The 27347-nt window shown below is 40.8% G+C and overlaps 1 protein-coding gene across 2 annotated transcripts in view; it reads left to right on the plus strand.

Annotated features, from left to right (window-relative positions):
• Positions 1-27347, plus strand: part of SUPT3H (SPT3 homolog, SAGA and STAGA complex component) — a 437882-nt gene that overhangs the window by 280053 nt on the left and 130482 nt on the right. The gene's annotated exons all lie outside the window — the stretch shown is intronic.

Raw genomic sequence — 27347 nt, forward strand, 5'->3', positions numbered from 1 at the left:
AAACAGGGCTTTCGTTTAACATCAAATATTTAGGTATGGAACATAATTTAATATGAAAAAAATATTACAAAAATGGGAGAAAATAAGATTTTAAAAAAAATTTTTTAGTTCTACGTGACATTATAACTGTGAATGTCATAATACTGTTTGCTTTTACTGCAATACAATACACATATTTGTATTCAGCGATGTCTCACGTGTAAAACAGTACCCCCTATGTACAGGTTTTATGGTGTTTTGGGAAGTTACAGGGTCAAATATAGCATGTTACATATTTCAGTTTTTTCACATTGAAATTCGCCAGATTGGTGACGTTGCCTTTGAGACCATATGGTAGCCCAGAAATAAGAATTACCCCCATGATGGCATACCATTTGCAAAAGTAGACAACCCAAGGTATTGCAAATGGAGTATGTCCAGTCTTTTTTAGTAGCCACTTGGTCACAAACACTGGCCAAAGTTAGTGTTAATATTTGAAAATGCAAAAAACTAATTTGAACGCAAATTTTGGCCAGTGTTTGTGACTAAGTGGCTACTAAAAAAAAAAACATACCCTATTTGCAATACCCTGGGTTGTCTACTATTGCAAATGGTATGCCATCATGGGGATAATTTTCATTCCTGGGCTACCATACGGTCTCAAAGACAACCTGGCGAATTTTAATGTGAAAAAACTGAAACGCAAACCTTATATTTGACTCTGTAACTTTTGAAAACACCATAAAACCTGTACATGAGGGGTACTGTTATACTCAGGAGACTTCGCTGAACACAAATATTTGTGTTTCAAAACTGTAAAACGTATCACAACAATTATATCGTCAGTGTAAGTGCCATTTGTGTGTGAAAAATGCAAAAAATGTCACTGTCACTGACGATATCGTCGTTGTAATATATTTTACTGTTTTGAAACACTAATATTTGTGTTCAGCGAAGTCTTCCGAGTAAAACAGTACCCCCCATGTACAGGTTTTATGGTGTCTTGGAAAGTTACAGGGTTAAATATAGTTCTAGCAAATTAAATTCCCTATAGTTTCAGCATGGGTTGTCAGGCAGGTCCCGCTAATTGTAATTAATAAAATGACCTAATTATGTAAAATTATTACATAAATATATGCGTAGAATTATTATATATATAGGTGTGTATATATATATATATATATATATATATATATATATATGTGTGCATATATATGCATATAATTTTTTTTATTATTTTTATTTATATATAGGTATATATTTAGTGATATATATGTATATAGATATATATATTATTTCGTTCTACATGTATTTTGATATCAATATATATATATTAATTTTAAAATACAGTTAGAACGAAATTACGCATGTTTATATATTTTTTATCTATTTATTTTGTATTTTTATTTTATTTTTTAACGTATTTATATATTTATTTATTTTTTATTATATATAAATATATATATAATAAAAATTATATATATATTTAATCAATATCATTGTACGTGTATTTTGATATTAATATATATATATATAATTATGTATATATTAATATTAAAATACATGTAGACAGTGTATGTATATTTATGTGTATATGTGTATATATATACTTAGATCATATATATATAATACATATATATATATGATCTAAGTATATATAATCTTATTTTTACACTGTTTTAACTGATTTTATTTGAATTTCAGACAGCAGGGGGAGTACCTGTCATTACAGGCACTCCCCCTGCTGGCACTGCCTTGGACGGCTATGCCGTCCATGTGATCGCGGGGTCCTCGCAAGGACCTCGCGATCACATGGCCCTGGGGGGCCGAAGAGGACGGAGGGGGACTCCCTGGGCTCCCCGGTAAGTCCCCCATACCGCGATCGCCAGCGTGGGATCGCCAGCGACCGGGTAAGTACATAAGATCGCAGGACGTTCTATGCCGCCCTGCGGATTTTAGAGCCATCTAAATAAGGACGGCATAGAACGTCCTGCGGTCTTAAGGGGTTAAAGGCAGCCGACCTACCCACCCATGATATATATTTACTTTTCCATTCCCTCATAGTTTGTTCTATATCCCTCCAGACCCTAACATAGTTGTCCCCGAAGAGGTTTCGGGGATTACGCAATAGCCACAAGCCTAGGAATTTTATGTGTGTATTTGACCATTCAAATCTATACTGTGATTTTAGATAGTGGGTGGTAGTGCCGGTAAGATTTATTCCCATAGCCTGGGATTTTGATTCATTGAGTTTATAATACGACACAGCTCCATAGTCCATCAATATCCTGTGGACCTCTGGAACCGATGTCCTTGGCTGGGTCATAGTGATTAGGACGTCGTCCGCAAAGAGGCTAATCTTATGTTCCTCGCCTCCAATGTTAATACCATGTACGCTGGGTGTGGATCTAATCAGTTCCGCTAGCGGTTCGAGTGCTAATATATACAAAATCGGCGACAGAGGACTACCCTTCCTCGTACCGTAGACTCTACCACTGTTGGACCATTATAGAGGGCCATTATTTGAGATATTAATTTTTGTGGAATTCTAAACTTTCCCAGGGCCGAGACCGAGAACCCCCAGCCCAGCCGAGCAAATGCTTTTTCCGCTTCAAGCGAGAGCAGTAGGCCCTCGGTCCCGGCTCGTTTCATTTGGCTCAACAGGTCCACCACCTTCCGTGAACTATCTGCCCCTTGGCGCCCGGCCACAAACCCCACCTGATCTCCCCTTATCAGGGTTGGTATGACCGAGGATAATCTGGTAGCTAACAATTTGGCGTAGATCTTTGCCTCTACGTTAAGCAACGATATGGGTCTAAAGTTTTTCCATTCATTGGGTTGTTTCCCCGGCTTGGGTAGTGTAATTATATTGACTAATAACATGTCTGTCGGTAGGCCTTTTTCTTGGTTAGTCCAATTAAATAGCTTTGTCATATATGGTTCCAAGAGGTCCCCAAAAACTTTGTAGTATTTGCATGTTAGACCATCTGGTCCCGGTGCCTTGTGTGGGGGTAACCCTGCTATAATTTTTAGGATTTCGGCGGTCGATATATGTTCACTTAGAGCTGCCATTTGGTCGGTCGTCAATCTAGGGAGGGACACCCTGTCTAGAAAGTTACGGATCTGATCCCCTGTTGGTCCTGGTGTGGGTTGGTCTGTCTCTATATTATAGAGAGCTTTGTAAAATGTTGCGAATATTTCGCTAATGTCCTGGGGCTTGTGTACCGTTTTTGTGTTGTTTACTCGTATGGATGATATACGGTGTTTGGCTTGTCTATGTTTTAGTAAATTAGCCAGCACTTTGCCAGCCCTGTTATCCTGGTGATAGAAACTGGCTTTTAGTTTCTGTATGTGATAGTTAGTTTTTAGTAGATTGGCTTCTTCAATTTGGGATTTTAGTGTCTTAATCTGTGACGCCAATTCCCTGGATGCTTTACGTTTATTCTGACTTGTCAGGGTTTCTAGTTTTTGGAGCCATTCTGTCATTTGTGATTCCCGTTTCCGTTTTAGGTAGCTCGCCCTCCTTATGAAAAAGCCCCTAATCACCGCCTTATGGGCCAACCATAGGGTGTCCAGGGAGGTCTCCCCCATTGTCGTTCCTTGTAAAATACTCTTTCAGTTCTACCCGAACGCTTTTGATAAAGTCTAGATCATGGAGTAGAGATTCATTGAGCCTCCAGAACCCCTTCCCTTTATGTGTGTAGGTGTCTTGAATGCATAAAAAGACTGGTGCATGGTCAGACCATGTTATCTGACCTATCACACAGCTCTCTATTTGGGTCAGGTCCGTGGGTGAGATATAGAAGCGGTGAAGTCTCATGTAAGAATTATGGACCGCTGAATGGAATGTGTAATCCCTTTCATGGTCGTGCAGGGTGCGCCATACATCGAGCAGGTTATGGAAGTGGAGACGGGATCTTAAAGACTTGTAGGATTTCTGCATTGCCTTCAATCTTAGGTTTGTGTGCTTGGCTGATGAGTCCAAGGCTGGTTCCGCTATAAAGTTGAAAACACCACATAGCACCAGAGTACCCTGTTTGATCTTGTCTATCTTGTTACATAGCAGTTCTAAGAACTGGGCTTGGTTTGAGTTTGGCAAGTAGGCATTCGTTATGGTGGATGTTATTTCGTTCACAATACAAACTATGATCAAGTATCTGCCCGTAGGGTCAGATGTTTTACGCAATAGGGTGAACGCTATGTTGTCGTTTACCAAAATGGAAACACCTCTCGTCTTTGTGTGAGCACTGGAGTGAAACTGTCTCCTGTAGGACTGAGGGTATAGGGATTTTTTTTATTTTTTTATTAAAGTGTGTCTCCTGTAGACACACTATGTCGCTATGCCATTTGGACAGATCCTTGAACAGGAGATTACGCTTGTGTTGGGTGTTTAACCCTTTAACATTGTACGTAACTATTTTCATAGTGTGGTCTTGGGCGTTGGATTCTTTGGGAACCTGGTATGTCTATATTAGCTTTACCCAGGGAGCCCATGGTAGAAATCTGCGAGAATTCTGTGGGGGTGGGGAAGGGTAGGGGAGTGAAACAACATAACATTTTAAAACTTACATGCATTATAACAACAAACTCAGTGGCCCAAGAATTAATCGCTTGGGGTCGGGAGTTGCCTTCCTGAGGGCCGGGACAACTACCAGGGGTCGTGGTCGTAATAACCTCCACCAGTGTGTGAACAATCGTCCCACTGGCGTTGACTATACTCTTAAACTGCAACTAATGTTTAAATCTCAGCTACTTCCCATCTCAGTGATTGAATTTTCCTCTCTACTGTGGCTATACATCTTAGTATGTTAATTTTTTTAATTTTTTTTATATCACATATATTTGGTTATAACTTTATAATAAGTGGCATACAGGCTTTTTGACTGAAATGCTAGGGTTTCCTCTAGCGGGAAACGATGCCATATTATATATGCCCTCTCCAGGGCCTCACGGTCCTGCGGTCTTAAGGGGTTAAAGGCAGCCGACCTACCCACCCATGATATATATTTACTTTTCCATTCCCTCATAGTTTGTTCTATATCCCTCCAGACCCTAACATAGTTGTCCCCGAAGAGGTTTCAGGGATTACGCGATAGCCACAAGCCTAGGAATTTTATGTGTGTATTTGACCATTCAAATCTATACTGTGATTTTAGATAGTGGGTGGTAGTGCCGGTAAGATTTATTCCCATAGCCTGGGATTTTGATTCATTGAGTTTATAATACGACACAGCTCCATAGTCCATCAATATCCTGTGGACCTCTGGAACCGATGTCCTTGGCTGGGTCATAGTGATTAGGACGTCGTCCGCAAAGAGGCTAATCTTATGTTCCTCGCCTCCAATGTTAATACCATGTACGCTGGGTGTGGATCTAATCAGTTCCGCTAGCGGTTCGAGTGCTAATATATACAAAATCGGCGACAGAGGACAACCCTTCCTCGTACCGTAGACTCTACCACTGTTGGACCATTATAGAGGGCCATTATTTGAGATATTAATTTTTGTGGAATTCTAAACTTTCCCAGGGCCGAGACCGAGAACCCCCAGCCCAGCCGAGCAAATGCTTTTTCCGCTTCAAGTGAGAGCAGTAGGCCCTCGGTCCCGGCTCGTTTCATTTGGCTCAACAGGTCCACCACCTTCCGTGAACTATCTGCCCCTTGGCGCCCGGCCACAAACCCCACCTGATCTCCCCTTATCAGGGTTGGTATGACCGAGGATAATCTGGTAGCTAACAATTTGGCGTAGATCTTTGCCTCTACGTTAAGCAACGATATGGGTCTAAAGTTTTTCCATTCATTGGGTTGTTTCCCCGGCTTGGGTAGTGTAATTATATTGGCTAATAACATGTCTGTCGGTAGGCCTTTTTCTTGGTTAGTCCAATTAAATAGCTTTGTCATATATGGTTCCAAGAGGTCCCCAAAAACTTTGTAGTATTTGCATGTTAGACCATCTGGTCCCGGTGCCTTGTGTGGGGGTAACCCTGCTATAATTTTTAGGATTTCGGCGGTCGATATATGTTCACTTAGAGCTGCCATTTGGTCGGTCGTCAATCTAGGGAGGGACACCCTGTCTAGAAAGTTACGGATCTGATCCCCTGTTGGTCCTGGTGTGGGTTGGTCTGTCTCTATATTATAGAGAGCTTTGTAAAATGTTGCGAATATTTCGCTAATGTCCTGGGGCTTGTGTACCGTTTTTGTGTTGTTTACTCGTATGGATGATATACGGTGTTTGGCTTGTCTATGTTTTAGTAAATTAGCCAGCACTTTGCCAGCCCTGTTATCCTGGTGATAGAAACTGGCTTTTAGTTTCTGTATGTGATAGTTAGTTTTTAGTAGATTGGCTTCTTCAATTTGGGATTTTAGTGTCTTAATCTGTGACGCCAATTCCCTGGATGCTTTACGTTTATTCTGACTTGTCAGGGTTTCTAGTTTTTGGAGCCATTCTGTCATTTGTGATTCCCGTTTCCGTTTTAGGTAGCTCGCCCTCCTTATGAAAAAGCCCCTAATCACCGCCTTATGGGCCAACCATAGGGTGTCCAGGGAGGTCTCCCCCATTGTCGTTCCTTGTAAAATACTCTTTCAGTTCTACCCGAACGCTTTTGATAAAGTCTAGATCATGGAGTAGAGATTCATTGAGCCTCCAGAACCCCTTCCCTTTATGTGTGTAGGTGTCTTGAATGCATAAAAAGACTGGTGCATGGTCAGACCATGTTATCTGACCTATCACACAGCTCTCTATTTGGGTCAGGTCCGTGGGTGAGATATAGAAGCGGTGAAGTCTCATGTAAGAATTATGGACCGCTGAATGGAATGTGTAATCCCTTTCATGGTCGTGCAGGGTGCGCCATACATCGAGCAGGTTATGGAAGTGGAGACGGGATCTTAAAGACTTGTAGGATTTCTGCATTGCCTTCAATCTTAGGTTTGTGTGCTTGGCTGATGAGTCCAAGGCTGGTTCCGCTATAAAGTTGAAAACACCACATAGCACCAGAGTACCCTGTTTGATCTTGTCTATCTTGTTACATAGCAGTTCTAAGAACTGGGCTTGGTTTGAGTTTGGCAAGTAGGCATTCGTTATGGTGGATGTTATTTCGTTCACAATACAAACTATGATCAAGTATCTGCCCGTAGGGTCAGATGTTTTACGCAATAGGGTGAACGCTATGTTGTCGTTTACCAAAATGGAAACACCTCTCGTCTTTGTGTGAGCACTGGAGTGAAACTGTCTCCTGTAGGACTGAGGGTATAGGGATTTTTTTTTTTTTATTATTAAAGTGTGTCTCCTGTAGACACACTATGTCGCTATGCCATTTGGACAGATCCTTGAACAGGAGATTACGCTTGTGTTGGGTGTTTAACCCTTTAACATTGTACGTAACTATTTTCATAGTGTGGTCTTGGGCGTTGGATTCTTTGGGAACCTGGTATGTCTATATTAGCTTTACCCAGGGAGCCCATGGTAGAAATCTGCGAGAATTCTGTGGGGGTGGGGAAGGGTAGGGGAGTGAAACAACATAACATTTTAAAACTTACATGCATTATAACAACAAACTCAGTGGCCCAAGAATTAATCGCTTGGGGTCGGGAGTTGCCTTCCTGAGGGCCGGGACAACTACCAGGGGTCGTGGTCGTAATAACCTCCACCAGTGTGTGAACAATCGTCCCACTGGCGTTGACTATACTCTTAAACTGCAACTAATGTTTAAATCTCAGCTACTTCCCATCTCAGTGATTGAATTTTCCTCTCTACTGTGGCTATACATCTTAGTATGTTAATTTTTTTAATTTTTTTTATATCACATATATTTGGTTATAACTTTATAATAAGTGGCATACAGGCTTTTTGACTGAAATGCTAGGGTTTCCTCTAGCGGGAAACGATGCCATATTATATATGCCCTCTCCAGGGCCTCACATTTTTAGAGTGGCTTCTCACCTAACCTCCCGGTGGGCCACCCCACGTAGCAATATTAAACAACAAGATACGTTCATTTACATTACCCATATCATTCCCTCTCTGTTGTAAGATATACAAAGCATTAGTATAGACGGTGCTGTTCATGGTGCTTTTTGCCACTCTGGATTTAACCGCCTTGGGCCGGGTGTAGGTGGTTGCTTCGGGTCCTGGATAGGTATGTCCCAATCTCTTAGAATTTTACGTCCTTGCGGACGCTGGAACTGGGGAAAGACTGCCGCTTTCCTGGTCCTCTTGCGCTGACGCTCTCCTCCTCCCTCTCCCCCGGGCCAACCCTGGGAGAAAGCCCAGCCACCCAGGAGACAAGTGACAAACCCGCACAGCGAGCCTGCAGCACCAGAGCAGGGCATAATGGCGGACGCCACGTGCAAGGCAAGCAATAGAGAAGAGAAACCTGATATACTGACATGGCTAGAATGCACCTTTGCAGCCTTCTGGATAAAACTAGCCGACAGGATGGAGAAAGCCCAGCCCCACGAGATGCCATCACCCAGCCCCAGCCATCGACAAGCAACCCCCAAGCCAAAGAGCGCTGGCAAAGGGCGTCGGAGAGAGCGACACCTCCAGCCCGTACGCAACCTAACTCGACCACGCAGGGCAAGGCACGGGAACCCCCACAAGAGTAAGCCACAACAGCGACCGGTACAAACCAGAGTGCACACCTAAACGGAAGTACCAGGAGGTCCCCCTACAGCGACAGTCCCTACCTGCGACCCTCAGCAAACCGGGACAGCCAGCAACACCCAGCTGGGATACAGGACTCTGTACACCTCCGGTCGGGAATAGGTTAAACTGTCCTCACCGCTAGGACTTAATGGCCATCCATCTTACCCACTGAAAATCGAGGGATATGGCATACAACTCACGTCAAAATGAACGCTACCCTGCCTCTCACCGCCTTTTATTTCATCATGCGGTGCAAATATACAGCTTATACAGTAGTTGCAAGTATACCTCTCGCATGACACTAACAGTATTTTTTAAGCTATGCTGTGAATGTACATTATGTGGAATAGGGTACTGCACCACTAGCAATGTCCCACATCAAGACTGACAGTAGCTCTATCACCACGTAACCTTCGCCTATTATACACCACACAACTCACTGCTGCACATACAGAACAAATGGATGCCCACAGCCTGGGTCTCAATCCCATGACACCTAGATACAGCACAAAGCGAGTAAATCACTAATTCCTGTAGGTCACACCTCATGCTTATATTACCTGTGTTAATTATAATGTTCAAATTGCCAAGACCTACAATCAGACGAGTATACACATTTTGACTGAAACTACATTAAAAACTGTGCCATGACCATAATGTCACATATATGTACCATTGTTTGATTATTAAGCTTGCATACGCCGTTGTGGCAATGTAAGATATCTTGTTTTCTTGCACAACAAAAAATAAAGAATTAAAAAAAAAAAAGTATCCACACAAAACCTCAGGAACGCCCACAATAGTACATCTCCCAGACCGGTCTCAGTTCGTGAGGTTCCTGTGCGAACACCATGCAAGGGAAGCGTCTCCTTTCGGGAAACAAATGCTCCCCCTTGTTGGTGTTTGTCTATACAAAAGTGCGAACACCCAGGGGAGCACTCATTAATTACTTCCCTTGTGGTTTCGCACTTAGGTTATTGGTGTGAACATTCTAAGTGATTGGTGTGAACATTCTAATGGGGCACCGGGTGTGTGGAAAACACACAAATAGACAGTGGTTTTGCACATATATATATTTGGTATATATGCCAAGAGCTCCCTTGTGCCCCCCAAGCGAAAGTAGTCAAACTATTTGAGATTGGTTTGACATCTTGCCTGGGGTTCTCTGGGTGCTTGCCAATGCCTCCTCTGCAGCCAGAAAGCCTTGCACTAAGCTAAGCAGCCATTGGCTGGAAGCCAGAATTGGCTGTCAGCACACCGCTTACGATAAGCCAATGAGCCGGCCTTGCACGTTAGGTTTGTGTACCTAATGGAAGAGCCTTGCAGGAGCTTCCTGCTTCAGAGGAGGAGGCAATGAGTGCCCGATGGCCCAGATAAGTTGTCATACCTTTTTCCAAATGATTCCACTAGTTACTCTGAGAGGGTGCCAGGACACTCTTGGCACCATAACTACTATAGCAGGTGTGATTGTAAAGTCTTCTGACATCTCTTAGAGGTCTTGGATTATCACACCCTTTGTTCTCGGCTTTTCTTTTGACCACAATTTCCTTTTACATCCCTGAAGGTTCTGTGTGTTAAACTCAACAACTTTAAAAGATTGGTAATGTGCTGCTGTCTTTTTCATGGGTAATCCTGACACAACCTTATCATAAAAAAGGTATATAGGTTATCATTTTTTGAAGTTTGCTTCCTGCATGTTGCAGTGAGGTACAAACACATATTAGTCTATACCTGTCATATAAGATATACACTAGATTTCCATAAAATGTGTATGTGTTGTGAGTCTGCAATACTTACATTTTTTGCATCTAGAAAGACACTACTGATTTAGATCATCATCATCCCCGCACACCCTAGTTTCATACACGCTGATGTTGGAAGATATTATGTATAAATATCAAAATACTATGTGATTACCCACCATGTGACAACATTTAAGGTGTGAATGGCAGGGACAGTTTAAATTTCATAAAATAATACACTTTGTTGTGTTTTCGGGATATTGCAGCAGGTTAGCAGAGCCCAGCATGAGTAAATGTAACATTAGGATGCTATTTAGCAATGTTACGGAAGCAACAAGTGTAATTGACTTAAACATGCAATATCCCACGCTTCCGAGTGAGTGACCTCAGGCCTGCTTGGGATATGAGGTAATCTAGTCCGTGCCAGTTAGCAGTGCTCGCCAACAATGTCACATTACACTGAATCATTTCAGGAGGCTTTGAGGTGAATGGTAGCAAATAACCACAAACTGATTTAATTAGAAACATTAGTATATATTTGGAACTCTAGAGTGTGTGTGTTTTGTGAGTAGGGACTAGCCTTCCACTAACTCTCTGCAACAAACAGCCTGGTACAAGTCACAGTGGATTTTAAACAAAGGCAGAAGTGTCTTATTTTTAGGATAATATACATAAGCACTTTTAGCCCAAGTATAAGGTCTTTAAATGTGGGACATTTATTTAGCACTTTCTTCTGCGACTGGTGACTTGGGCCATACGTTGCGTTTGTTGCGCATAGATTTCCCTTGCCAGCATTTCGAGATACAGTAAGTTTGTTGTGAGACACGATACCCACGGTCGTATCCATCGTCCCCACACTGCAAACAACAAACCACAACTTACTTTCCAGAATGGCCTGCTCAGGCACTGGCTTGTCATGGTTGGGCACATCATAGGGTACATGTTACATTGAATGTTGAGTCATGTTCTATGAGTGTCTAGGAAGCTGTATATATCTATTGAATTAGGTTATAATATGTATTATTTATTTATAAAATATTTTACCAGGATGATACAATGAGATCTCTCGTTTTTAAACATTGCATTGATACAATAGGGTACAATATTACAAAAATACAATATACAAACTATAAATATGTATACACATACACTTATATATACATTTCCTACCTAACCGGTAATAAATATATTCAACCATGACAGGTACATTCTGTGCTGAGGTATATTGCCATAGATCTCTTTAAAGATTTTAGATTGAATGAAGATTTGACTGTGTCCCTGAGGTTATTCCATAATTGCGGTGCTCTGTAGGAAAAGGAGGATCGAGCCACTTTATTTTTGTATTTCGGTATGCTAGATATCGTGCTAGTACTGGATCGGAGGTTAAGGAGGTGGGAACAGCTGGGGAGAGCATTCTACTCAGGTAGGGTGGGAGCTTCCCATAAATGCTCTTATGCACAAGGCTTGAAAGATGAAGAGTGCATCGGGATTCAGACAGCCAGTTTTGCTCTTTTACCATGTCACAGTGGTGGGTTAAGTAATTACATTCTAGTACAAAGAGGCAGAACAAATTATATAACGTATTAACCTTATTAAGGTGGGTTTGCGGTGCGGGTGCATACACTACATCCCCATAATCAATGACTGGCATTAGCATTTGTTGCACTATCTGTTTACTTACTGTAGGGCTTAGGCAGGATTTGTTTCTGGACAGGGCACCTAGTTTGGGGTAAAGTTTTGAAAAGAGTTTTTCAATGTGATGTCCAAAAGATAGATTGGGGTCTAGCAACATACCTAGATATTTTAAAGAACAGACTGCTGTCAGTGTGCTCTTTGAATTTTTTCTAATACAGTTATTGATTTAGTAGTTTACGTAATTTAGGTACAGTTCCAAAGATCATTGTAACAGTTTTGTCAGTGTTTAGGAAGAGTTTGTTATCCGCTATCCACTTTTCTACCTCTGTGAATTAGTTTTGGAGCACAGCCTCAAGCTGCGGTAGATTGGGTTTACTAGTGTAGATTACACTGTCGTCTGCGTACATGTGTACAGTTGAGGATTTGCAGACGTTAGGCAGATCATTCATAAATAATGTGAATAGCAGGGGGCTGAGAATGGAGCTTTGGGGAACACCACACGTGACTGAAAGAGGGAGGGAAGCGCTATCAGAAATGGCCACATATTGCAATCGTTCTGAAACATACAATTGAAACCAGGTTAGCGGACGATCACCAATGCCCGAGTTTTTACGTGTTTGCAAAAGAATGCCATGGTCTACTGTGTCAAAGGCCTTGGCAAAATCAAGGAAAATAGCTCCAGTTAAGTCTCCTTGTTGCATGCCAGTTTGGATATCATTGCAAACTGCAAACAAGCATTAATAGTGTAGTCAGAATTAAATAAAAATGACTTTAAACATCAATTATTTTATAACAAAAGTCATCAAGTGAAAAAATAAAATAAATAACCTTTGATTTCTTGGTAAGCTAGCCATCCAACAATTACCAAAAATAATTGGCTATGGTGTTTGTTGATGACATAGCTACATAGATATACGTATCATTCACTATCGAAGCTTTGTTTTCACAGTGCAGGCGATCTGCAAATTAATGTTATATTTGTAAATGAGAGGAATTGGGGGAAAAAAACTGAACGAATAAAACCAAAATGAGGAGAATGACTAAAAACTGGAAGAAAGATCTTGCCACTGAAGTATAGAGTGGCTCAGCAGAGAAGAGGTTAACCCCCTCCCCCCTCCCCCCCTCTCTCATTTTGGCTAATACCCCATGTTACTATATAAATCAGATCTGGGGGATTGGCAGGAGATAGAAACGGTTAACCCATTCATGACCATTGTTTGGTGAATCCCTTGAATCGTGGCAGTCCTGACTTGATGACACTATAAGAGAATTAATGTTCTTGCTATAACAATGAATAATTAGGTATGCTTATAAGATTAAAGTGTTTTTTTTTTTTTTCATTCAAAGTCTTTGCAGTATACATTTTATATATATATATATATATATATATATATATACGTCCCCAGTAAAATGTGAGCTATGGTTGTCCTAAATGTAGGTTAAGTTAATGTAAAATATCCTGTACGGGCACCTAACATACAATCTGCTTCCCCACTAAATCAGTCCAATGGTTTGGCGTGCGGCCAACTCCACTCCATAGTGCTACTGTTTTGCCCAAATTAGTATATTGAGTTATTAGTCGTGATATAATGAGCCCATTCTTCATGGAAATTCAAGATTCTGTAGCTTAACGCAGGTCATCGTTTCCCTCCTCTGAACATAGCAGAATTGATCTAATCTGACTTTCTGTGACCCAGGTAGTGGCTGTACGCTGTTTTCTCTGTGTTAATAAATCCCTTCTATTCCTTACCACAAAGTTTACTAAGGCATGCAAATTGGCAGGTGATGTTTACCTAATACCGCAGTTTCCTCTCCTTTGGTTTCAAGCCTATTTGAAAATCAAAACCAGGTATCAGTTTAGGCCCTGCCGGGGCAATAGCTGATTGCTGGAAGAATCAACACCTGAGCTGTGTTTGTTTTAATCACGGCTTGAATGACAGCTTGCAGTGTTTGTGATTTGGATACACTTCCTCTGTGTACATAGCTACAAACGATGATATAGTCAAATCTATGACAAATAACTTCTTAGGTAACTCAACATCATTGACTGTATATTGAATAAGCAAATGCAAGTGACTGAAGACCTCTATGTCTACAGCGGATGTGCAGTGGCTGGCCATACTGGCTGGATTTTATTATTCTGTAGAATTAATCAGAGCAGCACTTACATTACAGAAATCAGATTCAAAGTGCTGCTGAAATATGTATAGAAATTCTTTGTCTTCCTTCTCATTTGTGTAGTGCCAAAGTGAAAGTCAAATAGCACTTCAAGAGTTAAATAGAAGATGCAGAATTTCTAAAGAAAATTAAAATCTGACTCTACCCGTTACCCTACACTTAGTATACCCTAGTTTTTTTTTCTAGCATTCTTATTTAAAGTGTCTTTGCATCTTTTTTGCAGGTAGTGAATTTAAGTAATAAACCAAAGAGTATCAACTGTGGGCCAATATGGCCACTGTATCCTCTGGGCATGTGCGTCATGTCATGTGCGTGCTAAGGAAAGTACAGAAGATATTATTTCCTGAAGCCGCCATCTCGGAAACTTTAAAAAGGTGGAGTTGAGAAAGAAGATCTAACAGGACCAGAACAATTTCAAAAAACAGTAGTTCTCCAATCTGGAATGTCCCTTTAACCCCTTAAGGACACATGACATGCGTGACATGTCACGATTCCCTTTTATTCCAGAAGTTTGATCCTTAAGGGGTTAATTAAAAAATAAAAATAAAAAATGCATATTCCGTTTGCCGGTTTGCAATTAAAACTTTAAATTAGAGAATGGCTTAAAAGATGTGAAGCTTACACCATAGTGACGATCAATACGGTGAACCCTTCACAACATTTAACGTCCAGGTAATCCGTAATCGGTTCCACAGGGAGTATTGTATGAATCTACAGACCTGAAATTGCTGTGTAACCTAATCTAATTTATGCCACTAAAATGTATTCCTTCTACATTGCTCTCCCTAGTGGATTTACTCCTGGAGCACAATTTAAGTTATAGATCACTGAAGACAGTTTGCATCACATTCCTTTTGTACGGTAAGTTCCCTTGGTATCTGATGGTTTAGTCATTTTTACAACGTGTCGGAATTTATGGGCCTGAGCGTCATTTAGGACACATTTACAACAACAGGTACATTATAAAACTGCCAGGTTTCGCTCATAATCATTAATCCTTTCACTACTAGAAAGGCCAAGCACTGTTTCTTTTCGCTAACCAGACAGAAATGTTTAAAGCAATCTAGGTTTCGATGCTTTAAATACGTAAACTCTTGAATTGCTGCCTATTGCGTTTTGACTGGCGTCTCTAAGTAATGGCTCGAGTGATGTCTGCACATGAAAGCTTTTTAGATAATGTAAAAACATTTTTTATATGAGCAGGGGTTTTGTATTTTTCATCTTTGACATAAATGTTTATTTTTTTTTATCAATTTACTTGAGTCTACTGAACCCCAGCGTACATGTTATTGATTTAAAAGTTCATTTGGTTTAAGTGATGGGCTGTATATACACCGCAAGTTCTCAAATTAGCTCCATGTGTTATGGAACAGCTCTGGTTTTTGTTGTCGAAGAAACTACTGTTTTGTACATACATTAAAAACAGGAGATTACTGCCTTTTCCCCCTGTAAAGACATGAAAATAATATATACAGTTAAACAGAAGCTGCTTTTAATATGATATAGTGCCTATCCTTGCGTTGGATGTGATTTAAGAAACAAAAAATTGATAAATGTAATAAATGCCACCTAATTATGATTTAAAGGGACGCTCAAGGCACCCAGATTACTTCACCTCAGCCCCCTGCAGTTTTAATCCTTTTTTTTTGTAAGAACGGCAATGTTTTCACCGCAGGGTTAAACACACCTCTAGTGGTTGTCTTCCCATGTGATAAAGACTTGGTTCTTAATCAAATGCTGCTTACAATTTGATTGGGGCAGAACTGCGATTTTCTGCACATGTGCACTAGGCCCCCCAATGCTTTTATTGCATCAGCATTGATAATCACAGCCGAGGAGGGGGTGGGGGGAATTGTAGCAAGATAAGTGTGCCACGGAATATATGTTTATTCCTTGCAATACATGTTTGCATTGAAGTCTGTGATTGGACAGCCACAGAAAGTCTGGGTGGGATTAGAAGGGGAGGGCTTGCAAAGGTAGCAGGCGAGATCACAAACGTTTTTCAAAATGTATCTTCTAATCTGCCACTCTAATAAATAAACAGATTCTCACATACAATACATAAAAAACAATATATATATATATATATAATAAAATAGAAAGTGCGCTAATAATCAATGTTATGATATATTATAAAATCTAAATTCTCCACAAAGCAGCCGTACACAATTAGTTGCAATACCGTTGATAAGATATAAATTACTTAATATAAAAACGTAAATATATTGTGTTATTTCATTTACAGTCACTATGTCATTGTACACTAATTTTAACATGGGAAATGAACATCTTGGCTGCAATATTTACTGCTTAAGCTTCTTCCAGAGACTCCCCTCAATTTATGCGTTTCAGTGGTCACCTCCGAAGGGGCCCTCATAGTGGAGGGGCTCAAAGATTATTTTTGAGTTGAGCACCCCCACCTTACTAAGTGCCCTTTTAGACTAAGACTCCCAAAATGTATGGAGGAAGGTCTGGGTCTGATGAGACTAAAATGTAACTTTTCAGCCATCAAAGAAAACGCTATTTCTGGCGCAAACCCAACACATCACATCACCCAAAGAACACCATCCCCACAGTGAAACATGGTGGCAGCATAATGCTGGGGGGATGTCATTCAGCAGCCGGGACTGGGAAACTGGTCAAAGTTGAGGGAAAGATGGATGGTGTTAAATACAGGGATATTCTTAAGCAAAACCTGTACCACTCTTTGCGTGATTTGAGGCTAGGACGGAGGTTTACCTTCCAGCAGGACAATGACCGCCAAACACACTGCTAAAGCAACAGGTGAGTGGTTTAAGGGGAAACCTGTAAATGTGTTGGAATGGCCTAGGCAAAGCCCAGACCTCAATCCAATAGAAAATCTGTGGTCAGACTTATAGATTGCTGTTCACAAGCGCAAACCAATCCAACTTGAAGGAGCTGGAGCAGTTTTGCAAGGAGGAATGGGCAAACATCCCAGTGGTAAGATGTGGCAAGCTCATAGAGACTTATCCAAAGCGACTTGGAGCTGTGATTGCCGCAAAAGGTGGCTCTACAAAGTATTGACTTTAGGGGGGGTGAATAGTTATGCACATTGACTCTTTCTGTTATTTTGTCTTATTTGTTGTTTACTTCACAAAAACAAAACAAAACAAAATGTCTTCAAAGTTGTGGGCATGTTATGTAAATTAAATGATGCAAATCCTCAAACAAACCATGTTAATTCCAGGTTGTGAGGCAACAAAACACGAAAAATGCCAAAGGGAGGGGGGGGGGGGGGATTTAATACCTTTGCAAGGCACTGTATATGTGACTGCACCCATTCATATTCATAACACAACGTTTCAAATCATCTTGTCAGGGGAAGTGTTACCATGTACTGAGGACAGCCTCAGTTCCCATATAGGATGGGCAGAGGGGATTATAATATATTGACCTGAGATGCATTAGGTTTCCTTGCTATTTTGTTGTTGTTGTTGTTAATCTCTGTAATTGTAAGTATCAATGAAAAAGGAGTGAGGTATAAACATTAGAAAGTTGACACTGTGCTTGGATGATTTTCCCTTTAACATTCACTCTTTTGTTTTCCATAAAGGGGATCTTCGTGGAATATGGGCACACAGTCTAAATGATTTCCCTTCTCCTTACTGCGTTGTCTGTGCCTGTCAGTGGGACAGATTAATTGGGAGAAATTGTCCTGGAAATATGTGTACTATCACTATCTATCTATCTACATATACTTGTGTATATAATCATATAGAATTGGGATTCCAAGATAACCGTTTCCACACATAAAACTCTGCTTAGATGAAAATATTAATCTATTTACTGGTGTGATATATATATTTTAGCAGTGTAGTTATTCCTGTTTGCTGTTGGCTATAAAGCATTAAACTACAAGCATATTAATGCACCTTCACGTTATGGTGCTTGTAGTTTGGTCCCTTCTCGTTCCTATTTCTCTGCAAGCAATCTAATCCTGACACTTGCTCGTTCCTGCACTGCCAACTCTCATCTGCACGATTTGTCCAGTTCTGCTCTGTTCCCTAGGAATTTCCAGCCCCGTACCACCGGCCTCTCCCCTAGCCTCTCCTTTATGATGTCACTGAGAGCACCCCTCTTCAGGAAAGCTCACCATAACATGTCTCTCATTTTCATGTCCTTATCATAAGTGCCGTCGACTCTATAGCCCAGCTCACTCTCTCCTTCACTGTATCGCTTGTTCCACACAGCACCCTTTCTAGTCTGTTCTTACACAGGCATCCTATCCATCGATACCTACCTCCATCTGACATGATGCAATCTGTCTTGTATTTCTTTACCCCGTCCTCATAGATTGTAAGCTCATCTGAACAGGGACATCTTCACCTCTATTGTGAATGCCAATTATTCCCATTGTATAATTGTAAAAGAATGCAGTGTATTTAATAATAATAATAATAATAATAATAATAAAAATAATAAAAACTGAATTTGTTCAATGGCGCAATGTGCACAGTCCCTTGCTCCAGTTGTTCTCTATTAATTGTGGTAGTGACAATGTTTATTACACAGCCCACAATACATGCCTGGAAACAAACTTCGGGTTTGGATACAGTTTAACATATACAGTGTATCCGTGGTGTCTGTTAATCACACCCTAACTGACTTGTGTAATACCAAACTCCTTCACGTTAATAACAGAGGCTGCTGGGCTTTAACAAGATTAAGGTGTATTAGCACGGATGATGGAGCTCAATAAATGCATTCCCTTGGCAGAATTACCCATTGCTTACTTCACTTGTAGAAATGTAGAAAGTACACATAAGTATATTAGATTTTACTATACCCTTAAAGAGACACTGTAGGCACCCAGACCACTTCAACTCATTGAAGTGGTCTGGGTGCAGTGCCCCTATTGCACTTAATGCTGCAATGTTAAACACTGCAGCTCCATTGAAACTGCAATGTTTACATTGCAGCTCTAAGTCTGCCTCTAGGGGGGAGGCAGAGTGCTATAGGGCAAGGAATACAGCTTTGTATTCTTAGCACTTATAGTAACCCTTTAAAACATTTTAAAGGCTCACTCCATGTATAGCCAAATCAGCATTCCTTGTTAGCGTATTCTAGTTATCTTGTGGGACCCAGATTATTGTTGACCTCTTTTTTCGGACTGCTATATTCACCTTCTTTTACCCATGTTTTAGCTCTTATAAAAGCTTGTTGTACAAACCAGCTCTTATTTATAAAATCAATATCTTTATTATGTACGCCACGTCTTAAAAACTATTGTTTTATTTATATTGTACTTATTCAAAAGTATGTTCGGTGTATGTATGTAATTCCTTTTAACTTCCAAGCTTGGCTGTTTGCAACCTCTTCCACCTCTACACACTGTCAGATTTTAGAAAGAAAGATAAGATTGGTGTAAGGAAGGTCTAATAAAGTCATTCGCCTCAAACATACTTTTCATGGATCGTAGGAAAAGGTATAATGGTATTGATGGCGGCCACTTCATTCCATCTTTGACTTTTAGAATCTAGTCATTTATACCAGATTCTAAGAATCTGACCAGTCACTTAGAAATCTGCCTGAGAAAAAAAACATGCTGTGCGCTTGAGAAATAAGATATTAATATTCATTGATCAGTTTCTTCTTACTCTTCGTTTTTATTATTATCGCCATTTATATAGCGCCAACTGATTCCGTAGCGCTTTACAATATTATAAGGGGGGATTTAACTATAAATTGGACATTTACAAGAAAACTAACAGGAACAATAGGTTAAAGAGGACCATGCTTAAACGAGCTTACAGTCTATAGGAGGTAGGATATAAAACATATTAGGACAGGAAATAGCAATCAAATAAGGTGGGAATGAAGCAGAGCTGGGGGACATAGTAGAGTGCTGCCCTTTAGGAGAGAGCAAGAGACAGGTATGTGAGGCCGGCTAAAGGGAGAGCATTTGCGGGTGGCCGGTCGGCCAGCTGATGGAGAGCATGCAGTGTTCGCTTGTGCGGGAGGCTCCTGGAGGATTGAGGCAGACTGGCAGGTGCGCAAGGTAGCTGTAACCTCCCTCCCTGCTCTGCTCCCTCGCGCATCCTCCTGTGATCCAGGGGACAGGGCTGCAGAGTGGCTTCAGCCAGTTGCGTTTACCGGATCGGGAGATCGTCCGCTTCCCCCTCTCACCGGGCTCACTAGGCCACAGATCCAATTCAAGGTGAGTGCGGGTCAGACAACTGAAATCAGGAAGATTGCAGTGCAGGCTAGTATATCATCAGTCTGTAGCTGATTCTGGTTTGTTTCTGCATCGCGTATATGCGATTTAATCGTAGTTTTATATTTAGTAAGCCGAGCTGTAGGAAAGCATGTCCGGCCATCTTGCTGGGCAGGCTCTGCCCCCAGTAAATCATCTTTTTAACCGGTGGTAAGGTCGAAAAGCACAACTACTATGATCAATTAATATACTTACTTTAAAAAAAAAAATTAAATGCTATTTTTGTTTTTCTTCCTGCTGGTTTTTGGTGTCTATTTCTGATTAACTGAGCTTTTAAACCCGAGTTGCTGCTGCTACACTATTTTGAGCTCTGTTGTAACAGTGCCTATATAACACGTTACCTCTGCTTTTGGTTTTGTTTTGTTTGGTTTTTTTTGTAACCTTGAAATCTGTTCCAATTTTTCCAATTTCCATGTACTGTCCATTCAGCAAGACACTGAGAATTTGCCCGTCCACCCAGTAAATTAAAAAAAATGACATGGTATTGCCTCTAAACCCTAGAATCTGCATACTTTGTATTAAGCCCTAAAATGTATGCTATCTGCAAACTTGTAGTAAAGGCTTTGCCATTGAGCTGGTAAAATGCCACATATTTTACTAGTGTGTGTTCCGAGTAAACAGAGTTAAATCAAGCTTAGAAACTATTTGTCCACATCTCCCTGGCATTACCGTAGATTCCTACTTAATTATAAGACTGAGGTATCAATCCTCGCGCTCTTGTTTTTAGATGTTTTTTTTGCTTTCTGATTTTATTATCCACATATAAATCTGGAAATCCCTATGGGTTTTGCCCTGATTAAATGATAACATGTGTGAATGGATAAGCTCGGAGTTTATCTAGCTGCTACACGTACATTCTGTCCTTTCTAATTCCAGATCTCGGGATTGTCAGATGACAAAGAAAGGTTTTATTTAACCTGAGAAGTGTCGTGGGGAACGAGCAAATCATGAGCATGTAGCGTTAGGCACTCAGTGGCTGCTCAAGTGGTTTCACCGAACACTGTACACAAGGAAAGCAGAGTCTGTATGTAGAGGTTTGGCCAAAAAAAATTCTGACCTTTCATTGATAAGTCTGTATGAATGATTCATTCGCAGGACACCCAAAATATTTTTATTTATTTTCTTTCCTGTTTATCTCCCCCCAAAATCTTCGATCTGAATGATCGTTTTCAGAGCAGGGAATAACCATGCATACAAATAAATATTTTGAAAACAGATAAAAACCAGTCAGTCAATCTTGACTGTCCATCATCCTATTTACTGAAAACCCTCATCTTTACAACTTTTTCCAGTTTTTTTTCTTTCCTCCTATTGCAGTCCTAGGCTTACATTAAATTAACTGATACCTCGGCTGCATTATGAATTCTTTAAAATATAAAATAATTCTGCCCGGATTGTAAACTCAAATTGGTTGTATGGAGGCCATTAGTTTATCACTGTGGTCTAAACCTGGCTTCTCCAAACTCTGGTCCTCCAGATGTTGCTGAACTACAACTCCCATGATTCTCTGGCTATCTGTTTCATTCAAAGAATTAAGGAGTTGTAGTTTAGCAACATCGGAAGAATCCTGGTTTAAGCGTCAGTTTGGTGGGAGACCAAATTATGTTCATTGGTACCAGATAGCTAGTGATTAATTACCAGCCAGACCTGGGTCTTTCTCCTTCTACTTGAGCCCTGTTGAAATTCTTGTAAAAAGGTGGAAACTCGCCTTTGGCACCTTGCATAGGCACTCTGGTCCCCCAACTCTGCCACTAGGAGATCCTAAGATATTGCTGTAATATCCCAATAATAGAATTCAGGGGTCAATTGCAAACAGGCTGTTTATAGGTCTCATGTCAAGCTTATAACAGGGCTGGGAGTCGGTACACAAAACCTTCAACTCGGACTCCTCAATTTATGGTGCATCCAAACTGAAACACTGCTCATTAAAACTATATCTATAAAAAAGTATCATAAACCTGCACTCTAGAGACCAAAAAGTGATGCTTGATTCTTATCTAGCAAAATCTAGAAGCAGGAAAAAGATAGCACTCTATGACTTCATAATAACGCTCATCAAGAGCCAACTAACAGAAACAAACCTGGTTTTAGTGAACCAACATTTTCACTGTTGAGCTTTTTAGAATTCATGTACTTCTTGTAATCTTTTTTGGGGTGGATGTTGCTTTCTTTGGCTATCTGTTTTTTTATTTTATTTTTTCATTTTCTAGTTTAACCCATCTAATTTTCCTTTTTCGAGCATGTTTGACATCCTTAAATAGATGATGCCTCTGACATATTTGATTTAAATGCTTTAAATGCTCTTTTTTTTTAAAAGCCACAATGGTTTTAATTTGTCTCTTTTGTATTTAATGTGTATGCCATAAAGTATGCTTTTCTAATATTTGATTAAATATATTCCATTTATTGTTCATGTTGTTTCAGGAATGACTTGCCCTAATCTTATTGAAACAGACTGTCACGACTCTGTCTACCTTGCAGGACTGCCATAATAAGACATATGGCCCCTTACAAATATAGTCGCTGAGACCCTAACAACCTACACATACGCTCACACGTTCTTCAATACACGCTCACACACATGTACATTTCAGACACACATGGGGATACACACACCCAGATACAAACTGACAGACAGGCAAACATTGACACAGTGATTCTCAATGCCAGACACACATTGACAAGCATGCTCACAGATGCCTCTCAGCTATGCACTGGCAAACATACACACGCACACTGCCAGGCACACAAACACAAGCACTGACAAAGACACACACAAACGCAAATATTACAAATTTAAGATATTTTGTTTACTCTACTATTTGCCTACATTTTACCAGGAGGGTGGCCTGCTTGTGCTCCAGTGTAGGTCTGGCACCAACGGCAGGCTGCTCATGGAGCTGTGATGGGCAATTTCTGTCTTCCCATATTGCCTCCTCTGAGCACTGGGAGGAATAAATCGGACATAATTTCCTCCCAGAGCGGCCGTGGATGTTGCAAAGCTATACCTTGTAAAGGGTCTGTGCCATCACCTGATTCTGTAAATCGGTCCGGTGCCCATCCAGACCATGTAGCATTACTGGGCCCCTAGCAGATCCAAAGCATGGCTGGTCTGTTAACAAATCATGGATTGTACCCTCCTGTTGGTTGCTCTGCTGCCATGGAAGCCTCGGCTTACAGGCAGAATCACCCTCTTTCCCTACCCAGCTCCATCTCCCCTAAATCCCCATCTTACCCCTCAGCTCCCTCTCTTCCACCCAGCTCCTATTCCTCCTCCCAGATCACCTACCTCTCTCTCCTTTAACCACTATCACCCCTCACCTCCATCTCACCTCTGTCCCAGCTAGCTCCATCTCACTTTCTCCCCGATCTATCTACTTCTCCCTAATCCAACCCCTATAACACTCCAACTCACTTTTTCCCCTCAGCTCCATCTGCCTCTTCTCCACCCAGCTCCATCTCCTTTTCTCCACCAGGTCCATCTCCTCTTCGGCTCTCTTCTTTCTCTCCCCTCAGCTTACCATCTCCCTTCAATCCCTATCTCCTTCTATCCCACTCAGCTCCATCTCCTACTCTCCTCCCTTGTTCATCAACCTCTCTCTCACAGTTCCACTCCCTCTTCATCTCTCTTTTCAATCAAATCTCCATTTACCTCTCTCCTCATACCTGTTTGTCTCTTTCACCCAGCACAATACATTTTTAGACCACTATCCCTGGTGGTCCAATGCTACTGACCACAGGGAGCTGCATCACCTTCTCCTTCCCTCCAGAAGATAGCAGATCCCAGGCGGTGTGATGAAGCCTTACCAGGCGAAGGGAAGGACTTAAAATGTCTTTCCTGCTTCCTCTCTCAGTAGCTTTGTGATGTATTAAATTGCGAAGGAGCAGCCCAGTGCAGGCAGGCAAGTACAGACCAGCTCTTTCAGAGATGCCAACTTTGCCCAGGCTTTCAACAATTAGTGCAGACCATCCCCTAATCATTGGGGACCACCAGCTATATCATTTGATCCTCAGCACCTATGCTACCTTCCCCCGAATCTGCAGCAGTGCAAGGAGCGACTGGCTGGTATAACTCCTTGCATCTCTTAGTGGGCAACTCTCTGCTTCCTGCCCCATGCTACAGGCCCTGCTCTCCTGTTAGGTGAGTTAGGCAGCCATCAGGCCCCAGTGAGTGGGAGGCCTTAGGCAGCTGCCTAAGGTGCCTGATTAAAGAGCCACCTGTGAAAAACTGCACTACAGTATTATGGTGGCGTTGTTGCTCTCTCATTCGCTATCTCGATTTTTGATCGGTAGATTTTCTGTTTCTTATCCTGTGAAAGATAAACTAGTGTACATTCTGAAAAGATGAACCAAAAATCAAATCTGCTAAATAATTATGCCAAAATATTTTTATAAAATAAAGAATTTTTCCATAACTCCTTTATATTTCCAGTTTGGCTATGTTGATCTGAACTTGAAAATGATCAATTTCAGTTAATCATTGATTTAGGGAATAAGCCCCTATAACATCATGCATGAAATGAATATTCATAACGAAGGAAGGAATAAGGGAAAGAACTAATGAAATGTTGGAAACAGCATTAGGTGCTCTCCGCATGTAATATTTTCCGATGTATTTTTTTTTTTTTTTCCTGGTTGGAAAAAAAAAAAGAAAAAAAATCTACCTCGCATGCCCTGAATCTAATCAGAATAAAAGTTGATTTTACTCCTGCCAAGCAAATAGTACGATCATTTTTCACATTCTTACATTTTCCAGGGCAGTTTCAAGTGAGATTATGTTACTGTTGCTTATAAGTTCCTGCAAACTCCCTGAGTCTCTGCCCTCGTTGTAGCACTAAGGACCCAAGTGAATATTACAGGGGAAACATCACTAGTATGTGTTCTGTTGTCTGCGCTAGATACAGTTAATGTTTTGTATGCGTCTGATCAGTGTGGAAAAAAAATTAATGCAGTCCTGTATTATGATTTATGGACTGAATTCTTTGCCCGGTGTAATTTTGCCAACTCTAAAATATATATTTTTTTTCTTCTTTTTTTTTTTTTTTTTTTCATTTGGATATTAGAAACAGCTACTGTTTTTTGTTGATCTTTTCAACTTCTGAATAGACCTAATTCAAATCATAGCAGCATGGGATCTACAAATTATTAATGCGCCAATTCAGACAGTGATATTGAGTGAAATGTGTGCTGGATGGCTACAGATAGAATTTCACGAAAATTATTTTCAGGTGCTTTCAAATCTCTCGTCAGCTCCTCTAATGTGCGAGTTTCAAGCTCCTATTAAGTTTGTTTCCTTCACTTTTGTAAGGGAATTATTTGATTTTGTGTTTATCCTTGTAAAATCAAAGCATCGCTCTATGCGCTTAGTGTCTCGTTGTTGGTTTAGATATCTCTATAGGTGCTGAAATACGCTTTTTTGTTAAGAGTAATATTCCAGCTTTTATGAGAATATTTGCCACTCTAAATTGACTTTTAACTTTTTCTTACATATCTTGCATATGCCAATGGTGATAGCGAGAAAATAATATAGATTAGTCTAAACACCATAACCACTACAGCATGCATTTGTGGCATCAGTTCTGCCTGTCTTTGAAATAAATCCATTGGCTGGGAACCTCAGATGATGATCTCAGCCAGCGAATTCCATCCAGATACAGAGGAAACTGATAAACCCACCAAAGTGGCTTCAGGTGCCAAATTGAAACCGTGCTAAATGGTCAAACTCTAGCTCCTATAAAGATCACATGGCTGCGTGACGAGAAATGGGTAAACTGGGGGACTTCTAATGGTGTAGACTGAAGTTCCTATTTGTCTCTGTTACATGACCACCTGGGACAAAGTATTACGTCATTGGTCCTTAAGGGGTTAATGATGTCATATTTTGGTATGTCAGATGAAAAAAACCAGTGAGATTTCTGTGATTTAAAAAAAGGTCGTTTTACAAAGAAATTCTGCACTTTCAGGCATTTAGCGCATTGCTGCCTCTGGTAGCTTCATTAAGCAGCCCGGAGCGAGTGTGTTTGAGTTATTAATTTTAGCTCTTGTTGTTCAATTCTTCTACATGCAGGTAAACCATAACATACATAGTAACATTAGCTAGAATTGCCGTGGTGAGTTATAAAGATCAGTTCTGGGCAAAGATCTAAAAGTGGAGAAATCCCTACGGACATGCAGTGGTTTGAAGGACATAAACTAAAAAATGACAATAAATTCTATTAAAACTGAAATGCTTAATTAAAGGAACACAACAGACACCCAGACTAATTCATCTCAATGAAGTGTTCTCATTGCCATACACCCCCCTACTGCCCCCATTTTAACACTGCGGCTGAAAGGAACAGCAATATTTTTATTGCAGGGTTAACCTGCCTGTAGAGGAGCTTCCACTAAAATAGTGGAGGAAAACTCAACTATGTTAATCAGATGATCTCATAAAGACCATCTGATTGGCGCGGTGCTGCCTTTTACCATGCATGTGCACTAGCCTCCCAATGTTTTCCTGTGGGAAAGCATTGGATTGTCTGAGATCATAAATCTCAGTGGTCTCACCCAAAGAGGTGAGTGGCACACTGGAGACAAGTGTGAGGGAGAAAAGATAAGTAAAGGTGAATTTTGTCCAAATTTGGCATCTGACAGCAACCGAAGCAATGTGTGCTGCCCATGTCCTCTCCTCAGCCTGACCTCCCTCCCCTACATTGTGAGTGGCACCTGCAGTGGAGAATGGTGCTGCAGGGAGAACAGCTCTGGATCAATGTGAATTGTCCGCTTCCCAAACCCCGTGTTTTATGGAAAAAGTGTTTTTTTTTCGGTTGGAGTGACCCTTTAAATGTTGTTGTCCAGTAGGGAATCACCAACCCTTCCAGAAGGTAAGTGTATGGAGAGCACACTGGACATCCTGCTTATCTCCCTCATTACATGGGGACATTTCTAGTCTTG

The sequence above is a fragment of the Pelobates fuscus genome, chromosome 2 (assembly GCF_036172605.1).
Source record: "Pelobates fuscus isolate aPelFus1 chromosome 2, aPelFus1.pri, whole genome shotgun sequence".
Taxonomy (NCBI): domain Eukaryota; kingdom Metazoa; phylum Chordata; class Amphibia; order Anura; family Pelobatidae; genus Pelobates; species Pelobates fuscus.